Here is a 12,823-nt window from a genome sequence, read left to right on the forward strand (position 1 = left end):
GGAGACAGTATTTCGGCTTTTGCATCTGACGTGATTAAACAGGCAGCTGGACAGATTTGCCTGCCCTCACTATTTTTAGAACCATCATTTTGTGTTCCTTTTCAACCATTGTGAGAGGCTTCCTCTGCTGAATTAAGTCTGTTCCAGGTATCGGTGCATCTACAGTTAGTGCATTTTTAAAGGGATATTCATGATTATACACTAGCAGTATTTCAGTCCTGTCCAGAGGATTCAAACAATGGGCTTAGCCTGGAATAAACAGAATTGCTTTGACAGTTTAATATGTATAGGGCAGACTGCTGGATTTTTCCATTTATGATGAATTAGCCATCATGAGCCATCATGCCAATGCTCCAAGATCAGAATCGTCTTCCTGTTGCCTTCCATATTCAATTCAAGATGCTCATTAAGGCATATAATGATGATGTTCTCTGTTCAGTTGTGTCCGACCGTCGGCAATTCTACAGAAAAGTCTCCGCCATACGTCCCTGTCTCTGACTGCTTCTTTTAGTTGGTTCATGGTCATCCCTGTATCGGCTTTGATCTTGTTGAGCCAGCGGGATATATATAACGTCTTAAATGACCTGGGCACAACATGCCTAACAGTTCTATGCAGAATTACACCCTTCTAAACCCATTAGCTTCATTGGTTTTAGAAATCTGTAACTCTGCCATAAGTACACTTGGTCCCTTTTTCTACCTTGATATTCCAGCTATGCTAAAAGACAATATTAAAAGGGCACAGAGTGGTGTTTTTCATTGGTGCAATTTACTAAACTTTTGCCACCCTGACCTGGCTGGCCCTGGCTGGCCTGATTTCCTCAGAAGCAAAGCATGGTTGGCCCTAGTTAGTACTTGCCTGGGACACCACCAGGGATGTCCAGAGTTGCTATGCAGAAAATGGCATTAGGAAACTCCTCAATTACCTTGAGAACCCAATGGGGTTGCCAAAATTCGCCTGCTATTTGACAGCATTTTGCACAAAGCCCATAGAGCCAGTTTGGTGTAGTGGTTACGAGTGCGGACTTCTAATCTGGCATGCTGGGTTCAATTCTGCACTCCCCCACATGCAGCACATACTAGATCTCTTTATATGTGTTGTGGCTCAGCCACAGTAATGAACAATTTCCCCCCGCTTTAGTTTGAATGTTTATTTTGACACATAAGGTCAGAGGATCTTACAACTAAGTCACCTCTCATTTATTAAATATTAACTATTATGTTGAAAATACCCTGTCAGTACTTTAGTGATAAAGTACTATGTGGAGTTTTTATATTTGATACTGTTGTCAATGAAAGGTAACAAAAAAAACCAAAAAAGATGTCTGCAACCAAGGTATTCAAAGTATGTAAATGAAAATTGTAAGGGGTCCAGTGGAATGAAGCTACCTCCTCCTCACCCCCCACAAAAATAAAAACCCTTGGAGCTGAATTCCTGCCTCCTCCTCCTCCTAAGCAAAGTAAAGAGAATAATAATGATATATAACCATACCCGGATTGAAAAGACATAAGTTAAAGGCCCTTTCTTGAAAGATTTCACTGCCTACGTTGGAAACATATATAGCTTTTCTCTGCGAAGATTTGGTTTATTAGTAAAAGTCTGGGTAAAATTTCAGGATTTAAGAGACTTCCAATAAAGTGAAGATTGACATTAACCAGACCAGGCTATAAATACCACACAAAGAGACCAAACAAACCCTCTACTGAGTGAACTGGCCAACATGGTACTTTATCACTAAGCTAATAATAAACCAAATAAGGAAGAAACCTGTTGTCTTTATAGCATCTGTTCAATCAAGCACGGTTAGTTTGGTAGGATATAAAGAGCTTCTGAGGGCTCTTCTGTGTCCTGCAATGATCACCTGATCCAGCCTAGAATCATGATACATCCATATGGCTCTTACTTATGGGATCGTTTACATTGTTGCTCACCAGAGGAGTTGAAAGGCCACAGGGAAGGCACAGGTTTAGACCTGGCAGGGGATTGGCCACTAAGGTCACCTGAATTTTCATGTTGGGTTGATAGCCTCCCTACCAGCTGGGCTGAACCAGGTGAGGACCCATAGAAGGGCTGTGTCTCACTCAGCATTACATGGAAAAGGGGAAAGATGTACACATGACATGGGGGAAAAGGTTAAACAACCTACAACATAACACCAATCTCATCCGATCTGTAATTGTTTGTGACACTGAAAGAAAAAAAAAACTGTTGGAGACCTGTTCATGGACAGCCAATATGGAACAGTGATGAGAGTGTTGATCTACGTTCTAGGAGATCTGGGATCAAGGCCTGACTATGTCCTGAAGCTTACTGGTTGACTTAGATTGAATGAAGACCAATACTCTGAAACATACTTCCAATAAGACTGTAGATAGAACTTGCCATGTACACACAACCACTCTGTGTGTTGCCCAAATGCATGGAGAGGGAGCATGCTACCCCACCTCCAACCACCTTCAAGTTCATGATCAAGGTGCACACACATACTACATCCATGGGATAGAGGATGCTGCTTTCTGAAAGTTCCTGACCGGAAGGTTGTGGAAACAACTTGTTCTACGCTGGATTGCCCTTCCTTGCAGCTAGCACTTTCACAGAACTCTTACATGTAGAACCTCTGGTGGAATACCACTTATGTTCTATGATGTCTCCCATAGTGCCTTCACAGAGCTTCAGATGGCAGGACAATGCAGCTTTTCCTTCATAGTCAGGATATTCATGCTCTGATTATATCTAGATAGGTGCAGTAGGACTATTACCATTATTTATGGTCTGCCTTTCTTGCTGAGACTCAAAGTGAATTATACAATGTAAATCCAGACATGGGACATCCAATATGCAGCGGGCTAGGATAAGGCTTGCAGAAAACTGAAACAAACCTGAAACAAAGCAAGCCTGAAACAAAACATATGCAATTTATGTAATGCAGAAATTACATAGGATAATACACAGAGTAGCAGGTAGAATGTACTATACACACCATACCATAGACCAGGGGTAGTCAGCCTGTGGTCCTCCAGATGTCCATGGACTACAATTCCCATGAGCCCCTGCCAGCATTTGCAGGGGCAGTGCTATTGAATTGTGGGCCTGGGTTGTCAGGCTGTACCTGAAAGTTTTCCTGCTAATGCTGAGAGTGGTAGCAGGCAATAGACATGATGATGGAAGACCTCCCATTGGGGCAACCCGCTGGTGGGTCCTTTATCAGTTCTGGAGGCCTCCAATATTTGCCTTCACTGCCTTCTGAAGCTGGTCCCCAGCCAGGCCCATGAATGGCTTGGTTTTCTTTAGAAAGCAGCACATATTAAATCAAATGTGATTGTTATATCTATCCAGTCATCGTAAGGAACATTAGTACATGTTTTGTGCACATAACAATGGAATTGGGAATCCTGAGGGCCAATACAAACTCTGCTTTTCCAGCATGGTTTCTGCAGTTGTTACAGAGTCAGTGTATAGTCTCAATGGTGGGGGTAGCCTTTGATCTGACAACTGGTGGATAAGGCCCTAAATCCTGTATAGTTTTAGACAAAATAAAAGGGAGCATTCCCCCCCCCCCTTTCTCTTTTTGTTTAAATTCGGAGCTAACTGCAGCCCAGATCGGTTGTCAAAATTAGGACGAGTGTCTGTATTATCTTGGTAGTATATCAGATGTCTAAACTTCCTCCTTAAAATAACAAAAATAACCTTTATGGTGCCATAGGTCCTCTGTGACCTTTTTAGTAGTCATAACAGTGACTGATAAGCAACAAAGATATATCAAAGTGGTGGTTATAGGCTATAAGATGGAGGAGCAGGGCTTGAATTTTACCCTTAAAGCCTAGACCCAAGCCATACAGGGCATGTTTTCAGGACAAACCCATGACCTTGAAGTGACACCGAAGCATTCCATCTAACATATACAAAACACTCATTTTACTTTTCAATATCATGCACGTTTTCAGCACACTCTTTTTAAAATAATGTGTCACAGGTAGTGAAATATTAAAAAGAATTGAACAAAATTGAAACAGCCATACTTTTTGCCGATCAGTTAGGAACACTAAATAGTTTGAAATCTGTTATTCAATGGATTATTCCTTTATTCAAAGATGATTTATGCTGAGCTGATTTTTAAAAACGAATGAATATTCACTTTAAAATGAGCCTGTTCACCAAAGATTTCTAAAAAAAAACAAATGTCATGCAGACCATTCATATTTTTGAGAAGCTGTAATATGCCATTTTGTTTCCCTGCTTGCCTCTTCTCCGAGCCACCATTTTGTTTTTGTTTCTGCACCTTTGGCCTTGTTTGCCCAGGCTGACATTATGACATATTGGTGGTAGCAACAAACTGGTTTGTGAGGCTATTGTAATGATACCATGGGAACAGCTAATGGGAAATGAGGGTGAGACCTGTAAGGGCCACTAATCCATCAGAGCAGTGGTCCCCAACCTTTATTAGGCTGGGGACCGGCAGGGCATCAGGCCGCGCCCGCGGGGACCGCGCCCGCGGGGACCGCGCCCGCGGGGGCCGCGCCCGCGGGGGCCGCGCCCGCGGGGGCCGCGCCCGCGGGGGCCGCGCCCGCGGGGGCCGCGCCCGCGGGGGCCGCGCCCGCGGGGGCCGCGCCCGCGGGGGCCGCGCCCGCGGGGACCGCGCCCACGGATCGAGCCGCATCTGCCAGCCACGCCCGCGGATTGGGCCGCACCCGCGGGCCGCACCTGCGGATCGGGCCGTGCGGGCATGGCCTGCACGGGCGCGGCCCGGCCCTGATTCCCTCTCCCCGCCCTCCCCGCAGTAAGAAGTTTCCCGGGCCGCAAGCTTGCGGCCTGGGAAGTTTTTTACTGCGGTGGGGGGGGCGGGGAGAGGGAGCCGCGGCCCGGCGCCATGGCCTTTGCGGCCCGGTGCCAGGCCGCGGCCTGCAGGTTGGGGACCACTGCATCAGAGGATCCCCTCCAATATTGAGATCTCTAACATCGAGATCATGGTTAGATCTATTGTATTGGTTCCACCCTCTTCTGAACATTATTCTCTCCACCAGGCCGTACTAAGATCAGAATTGTGACCGCCGCTACATGTTATATGTAACTTTTAATTGGGGTTTTTATGGGGATTTTATTGTGTTTTAACTATTTATGTTGTAAACCGCCCTGAGACCTATTGGGAGAAGGGCGGTCTAAAAATTAAATAATAATAATAATAATAATAATAATAATAATAATAATAATAATAATAATAATAATAATAATAATAATAATAATAATAATAAAAAGAAGGAAAGGAAGATGAGGTCATCATGAAGAACATCGAAACATGAATGTGCTTGTAAGTGCTAAATGTTGCTAAAAACCGTAGGTACTTTTTGATGAAAGAGAACATGAAACAATCATTCTTTCCAGTTCATTCCAAGATGCCATTTGGAGTATGCATGTTCTAGAACAATTCAACATTTTGTTTTCCTGTTCTGGCTAAGCAGGATGGGGATATTTAGCTTTTGGTGAAAACCAGTGATTTGGAACTTCTTGGGAGGCTTTATTACCCTTTCCCATATATCATTTTGCTGATGTGAATTACTCTGGCAAAGCTATTATTTGCTCTGTGAAAGATGGTAGTAAAGCTAAAGGTATCCCCTGTGTAAGCACTGAGTCATGTCTGACCCGTTTACCCCCCAGCAAGCTGGGTACTCATTTTACCGACCACGGAAGGATGGAAGGCTGAGTCAACCTTGAGCCGGCTGCTGGGATCAAACTCCCAGCCTCATGGGCAGAGCTTTCAGACTGCATATCTGCTGCCTTACCACTCTGCGCCACAAGAGGCTCTTAAGATGGTAGTACCAAGGGTCAAATATCAGAGGGTGATTTATATCAGGGAACAGTCCACTTTTATCTTCTACACCAGGGGTAGTCAACCTCTGGTCCTCCAGATGTTCATGGACTACAATTCCCAGGAGCTCCTGCTAGTGTTTGCTGGCAGGGGCTCATGGGAATTGTAGTCCATGGACATCTGGAGGACCCCAGGTTGACTACCCCTGTTCTACACAACCACTTTTAAATACAAACAATACTCGCAGAAAGAGCTGATCATGGATGTCCCCAACACTGCTGGAGAAATGACATATCAGTTTATTGAGGACTAGTAATCAAGCCCATTGCAGTTCTAAATGCAATGGGTGCTAGCAGTGAGTGTGGGTTTGGGGGGGGGGAATACCTGCAGTCTTTGGAGGGGGTTTGAAAGGGGAGAAGGGGGCAGGGTAAGGGACACACTCTCAGCCACCCACCCACCCCCTCTCTCAGAACCCCCCCCCCGAGAAGCAGCGCCGCGGTGCTCCCTCCCAAGGCCAGTCAGAACCCCAGGTCCACTTACCGCCCTTGCGCTGGTCCTGGTTGCTGTCTGCTGGTCTTCGGCCATCGCAGTTCCCCGGAGAAGGCGGGCCCGGCCCCCCCCCCCCACCGGAGGCTCTCTGGAGCCTTTCCCCAGCCGCAGGAACGGCTTCGCATCGTCTGCGACGCTGCGAAGCCGCTCCTGCGTCCGGGGAAAGGCAAGCCGGGCCCCCCCCCCCCACCGGAGGCTCTCTGGAGCCTTTCCCCAGCCGCAGGAACGGCTTCGCATCGTCTGCGACGCTGCGAAGCCGCTCCTGCGTCCGGGGAAAGGCAGGCCCGGCCCCCCCCCCACCGGAGGCTCTCTGGAGCCTTTCCCCGGCCTGACGCTGCTTCAGGCCATCGGCAAAGGAGCAACTGCGAGCCGCGCTGCGCGTGGCTCGCAGTTGCTGGCGGCGGGAATCAGAGGGACCAATCGGCAGGCGCTTCGCGCCTGCCGATTGGTCCCTCTGATTGTCTGTCATGAGGAAGGGTCCAATCTGGACCCTTCCTCATCCCGGACACATCCCGCCCCAGAACCTCTTACTGTCTTATTTAGTCCGTGGCGCCCGCGGCGCCACGGGCGGTTTACAGATACCTTCTGCGGGTGTCAAAATTCACCTTGATCACTAGCATGCTCCACATTTTTTAAAAGAAATACAATCACTCACACTGCTCAAAGCCACTTTTCTAGCCTACCCTTTGGCAAGGCTGGTCAGTGGATCTATGCTATGTGTCAGGAACTCATTTTCTTTGGCGAAAAGCTTCACTTCTTAAGATGTGCAGGTGGGAATCCGTTCTTCCTGGGAATCATGGACCTGCCTTGGCAGTGTTTTTAAGATTTGCCACTGAAGATGTCCCTTCCTTTAGTACATTTGATACTTCAGATCAGAAGCCTTTTTGAGCAGGCAAGCAGGCAGAGTCCAAGTCATGGAGAGACTAGCCGATGATCAGTCCTATGATGTGCAATTGAGCATGGATAATTTCTCCAGCTCCTGGGGCTCCATATATGGAATGCATGCCCTCCAGCATTTCACAGCATGCTTAGCACCCCAGTTCTCATTCCAAGCCTGAGTGCCCCTCATTGTGTTTGCCAAAGACTTTTATCCCCCTCCCATTTTATATGGTATTGCTTTTCTTTGCAGCAGATTATTCTGCACAGGCTTAAAAGCTATTAGGATGGCATTGACGAAAGGTATATTTGACAACCCAATCTGTCCTTCAGGATGTTATCAGCACTCACAATCCACTTCAGGATCTGTAGTGCGTATCATATTCATGGCATCGTTAATTGATGCTGTGTTGGTGTCCTGTTCATGAGGAGTCCACCAGCCGCAACTATCAGGAGCATGGGGATCCCCATGATGTACCTGATATGTACGGACACCATATCGTGCAAATCAGGCAACATGTGAATTTTCCAAACCGGTACAGCTTATATTCCTATAAACCAGAATCCTGGAAAATCAGAGCTCTGGTATGCATGAATGGAAACTATACCTACATAGAAAGTTTGTTGCTCTGCTCATATATAATGGTGACTGGTGTGCTCCCATCCTCGATCAAAAGTATATTACTGTAATATCTTGAGTGGGATTTGGTATGCATGCAATTAACCATCTGAGCTCTGGATAGTGTGTCTGGTTCTCCTTTCTCCAATTTCATCTTTATAGCAACCTTGTAAGGTAGCTTAAACATAAGAGAGAGTGACTGACCTAAGGTCAGCCGGTAAACATCATAGATGAGTGGAGCTTTGAGGTATCAATACTTCTATTCCACCAGTTTAACTAGGATGGATACAAACCACATTTTTGCAGTTTGGTTTGCAGTTAATAGCTGAAACACAAACTGATATACCAGTTTGCAAACCCAACCGGTTTGTCTCAGTTCATGGGGTATTTAAATCCCTGCTTTTTGCCCTCCACTGCAGAGAGCAGAAAGCAGGGGGTTAAATGCCTCATGAAGTGACATGAACTAGTGTTTGGTTCAGTGTCCTTGCTGAGCATTTCCTGGTGTGTTTGGGGGCGTATTCTATGTCAGGGGTAGTCAACCAGCGGTCCTCCAGATGTCCATGGACTACAATTCCCATGAGCCCCTGTTGGCAGGGGCTCATGGGAATTGTAGTCCATGGACATCTGGAGGACCACAGGTTGACTACCCCTGTTCTGTGTGATAGCCCATATATATCTCTACCGCATGTGAAGGTCTCTGCATTATAAAATTTCCCTTTTAAAAATCCTTTATATATCTCTTTAAAATTACTAGGTCATCATGTTTTTGTTTCAATGCATGTCTCTCATGGTAAATAAATACAAAGTGATAACATAAATGAACAGTGCAAAACAAAAATGATTAATGATCCCTTTTAATTGAATATTTAATTTTGGATCCAGTCTTTCTTTTGGGGAAATTGAAAATGATGATTCGGTGAAAAAATGCATGACAAGGAAATATTTGTGATAAAGACTTGCTTATCTTCTTAAAAAGGTAAAGGGACGGGGGACCCAAACACTTACATGCAAAAATGTTGGAAGTAGGTGATTACACTGAACATGAGTTAGCAATGTGACCCAGTAGCTAAAAAGGCTAAAAAGGCAAAGAATTTTGGGCTGTATTAAAAGATGCATAGTGTCCAGATCATGTGAAGTAATGTTACCGCTTTACTCCGATCTGGTAAGACCTTACTTGGAGTATTGTGTTCAGTTTTGGACACCACAACTGAAGAAAGATGTAGAGAAACTGAAGCATGTCTGGACGAGGGCTATGAAGATGGTGAGGGGTTTGGAGACCAAGTTGTATGAGGAAAGGTTGAGGGAGCTTGGTCTGTTTAGCCTGGAGAGAAGATTAAGAGGTGATATGATAACTATCTTCAAATACTTGAAGGACTATCATATAGAAGATGGAGCAGAGTTGTTTTCTGTTGCCCCAGAGGGTCAGACCCAAACCAATAGGTTGAAATTAATTCAAAAGAATTTTCAACTAAACACCCGGAAGAAGTTCCTGACAGTTAGACCAGTTCCTCAGTGGAACAAGCTTCTTCAGAAGGTGGTGAGTTCTCCTTCTTTGGAAGTTTTTAAGCAGAAGTTTTTAAGCAGAAATGCTGATTTTATGAACTTAGGCAGATTGTGAGTAGGTGGGCAGGTAGTTGTGAGCTCCTGTACTGTGCAGGGGGTTGGACAGGATGAACCTGATTATGAGCAGAGAAACGGGGAGTTTCTGGATGAGTTCCCATGTGGTCATTTTCTTTCTCAGAGAGTCTGCCCTCAGCTGTGTGTTGGCGATGGTAAAAATGAATTTGGGTACGTAGGTGAGCAGGAAAATGTCCAGTGGGAAAGCAGTACTTCTTCCTTTTCCTCCCTCCTCTTCCTCCTCTGCCACCACCCCACAGTTTTTAAGTCATGTGAAATTAAGGTCAGCAAAGGTTTTAAAAAATGGGCATTTGCTTTTCCCCCAAATAAATGCCACCCACATTAGAATGGAGTTGTCACAGCACGACCCCAAAGAGCAGAAAACATCAATGTTATCAATAACGTTTATGAAAGATGGGAGAACATTACTGCTGCCAGTCGTGTCCTCTGCTGAATAAAGTCTATTTCTCTGCAATTAAAATCATGGCTGCAAAATATTATTTATATAGTGCTCTCCCCAGCTTAGCTTGAGCTGATATTTAGACAAACCTTGTTAAAGGGGAAAATAAAAAACATCCATCAAGAAATTAAGCAAAAGGGGGAAATGGACGCACCAGCTGGGTAAATCTATCATACTCTGGCAAAAAATAAGGGGTGGGGGGGATAACAAGCACTTTTAATTAGCTGAGTGAATCTCGTTTGTTGAATGCTGAAAGCCCAGCCTCCTTGCGTGTATTAAAAATGTGCCTAATTTTCTGTGGGCAAGAAAAAGGGGGTCCCATCTGAACAGCCCTGACCACAGTCAATCATGCTAAGAGCCACTGGTGCTTAATTTGATTTACCAATATAAAATGCAAATGAAGTGATTGAAGCCGAGTGGCAGACTGAGCCAGGCCTTTTTCAAGCCATCACGTTAAATGCAAGCAGACAGCAAACGGCCTGGGCAAAGAAAATTTTAGCATATTCGTTTGATTAGTGCTACAAAAATTTAATTAGATTGGCTAATTACTTGACAAATTGTTCCACACTGGAGAAAAGGCAGCTCATTCTTTTATTTGTAGGGGGGAGGGGGGGAGGGGGAGGGAACCACTCCTCTGTGTATTTCAGTCCAAATGCTATTTGCCAATTTGCAAAAGCATTATTAATTGAACGCGAGATGCTACACCGGTCCACCACACAATGCTAAATTGTATGCAGTGTATAATTAGACCAGGCGCATGTGGCTGTATCTGAATGCCCAGGATCTCTTCTGTCTAGTAAAATTAAATGCAATATTTCTTGGGAAACACTGTCAAAACAGATTATTACAAGGTCCTTGGATCTTTCTAAGTAGTGCAGTCACTGGCAGAACGTAGGACTTTATTTCAAAGGCAGCATTTATCGAAATGAAACGAATGATCTTCAAACAGAGCAGCTCTGTCCAGCACATAAGTGTACCGCACTGAAATAAAAAAGGAGAGGAGAGCCTCAGCACTCAGTGTATTCAGCAGCTACCACTACTAGCCTGTCCCGAGATCAAGAAATTTAAATGACTTAGCATTCGTGGGAGATAAATGCTACAAACTGATTACATTTTATGGTCCTTGCAATGCTGGAGGATAAACAGCATTGAAGGCACAATACATGGAGGTTGATTTTTAGATTACCCCCTCTGAAATAAACGGGAAACATTCACAGTGCAATTCTAAACATTGACTTCAATGGACTTAAAAAGGTATCCCTTGTGCAAGCACCGAGTCATGTCTGATCCTTGGGGTGACGCCCTTTCACGTTTTCATGGCAAACTCAATACGGGGTGGTTTGCCAATGCCTTCCCCAGTCAATGGACTTAGAATTGTACTATCATAATCGTGCTCAGTACACACATGGGTGTCACATGTGGTCAAGATGCTTCAGACTTACAGTGACCCTATGAATTAGTAACCTCTGAAATGTCCTATCATTAACAGCCTTGCTCGGGTCTTGCAAACTGGGGAGGTCTTGGAAACGGAATTACTATATTACACATAGTAATCTTTATAACAACTCTGTAAGGTAGGGCAGGATGATCATCCCCATGTTAATGTGGGCCCAAAGCTAAGGCTGAGGGATAGCGCCCGGCAAAGAGAAGCTTAATACACTACATTTATTTTAAATAAATGTCTTTCTCCCCAATAGGCATACAATGCAGCTTACAGCATCTTTCTCCCCTCCTCAGTCTTATCCTCACACTCACAACTCTGTGAGGAAAGTTAGACTGTAAAAGAGTTGGTTGACTGACTTCCATGGCAAAATTAGGATTAGAATTTAGAATCATAGAATCATAGAGTTGGAAGGGGCCATACAGGCCATCTAGTCCAACCCCCTGCTCAACGCAGGATCAGCCCAAAGCATCCTAAAGCATCCAAGAAAAGTGTGTATCCAACCTTTGCTTGAAGATTGCCAGTGAGGGGGAACTCACCACCTCCTTAGGCAGCCTAATTTAGGTCTCATTCTAACCAGTACACCACTCTTGTTGAATTATATACGATAGAGGAGAGATTTAGATGTCAGTGGTATTCTGTCCTACTCAACAGAGATGCCATCAAGTTTACTGTGATAACATTGTATAGAGTGATCTGAACAACCAAAACTCCCATGAAACCAATGAATATTACCATAATTGAGCATCTCCCCATTACACTACATTATGAGAGAGTAACAACACATTTTGTGCTTGTGGATTACACCTCCCGGTCTGTTTTTTAAATAAAAGCAGTGTTGGGACAACATGATCATGACTCTTGAAAGATGCATTTGACACTTTATTTATTTACTTATTTACTTATTTACTTATTTACTTATTTACTTATTTACTTATTTACTTATTTACTTATTTATTTAGGATTTTTATACCGCCCATTCTTTACAGCTCTGGGCGGTTTACATGGAACATTATGTAATTTTACATGGAACATTATAATAATAATCTATAACAGTGGTCCCCAACCTTTTTATCACCGGGGACCACTCAACGCCGGGGACCACTCACCAGGGACCACCCAATGCCTTTTACTGAGGCCCGGTGGGGGGGGGGTAGTTTACTCCTCTACTCTCAACCACTGCCCTAACGCTCTCTGATCACTATGGTAATGTTTAAACATTCCTTCATGGCCCACCTCCAATTAGTCAACCGACCACATGTGGTCAGCGTCCCACAGATTGGGGATTGCTAATCTATAACATACAAGTTTCAATACAACATCACAAAAACCAAGTAACAATTTATAACACAACATAAATAACAACAACACTGGGGAGATCAAATTGTTCAGTCAAAGAGGGGCGTCTGGGGGGGCAGCAGATGTTCTCAGTTGGTCAGCCTCAAGCAAGAATTTTT

This window comes from Paroedura picta, chromosome 7, assembly GCF_049243985.1.
Source record: "Paroedura picta isolate Pp20150507F chromosome 7, Ppicta_v3.0, whole genome shotgun sequence".
Lineage (NCBI taxonomy): Eukaryota > Metazoa > Chordata > Lepidosauria > Squamata > Gekkonidae > Paroedura > Paroedura picta.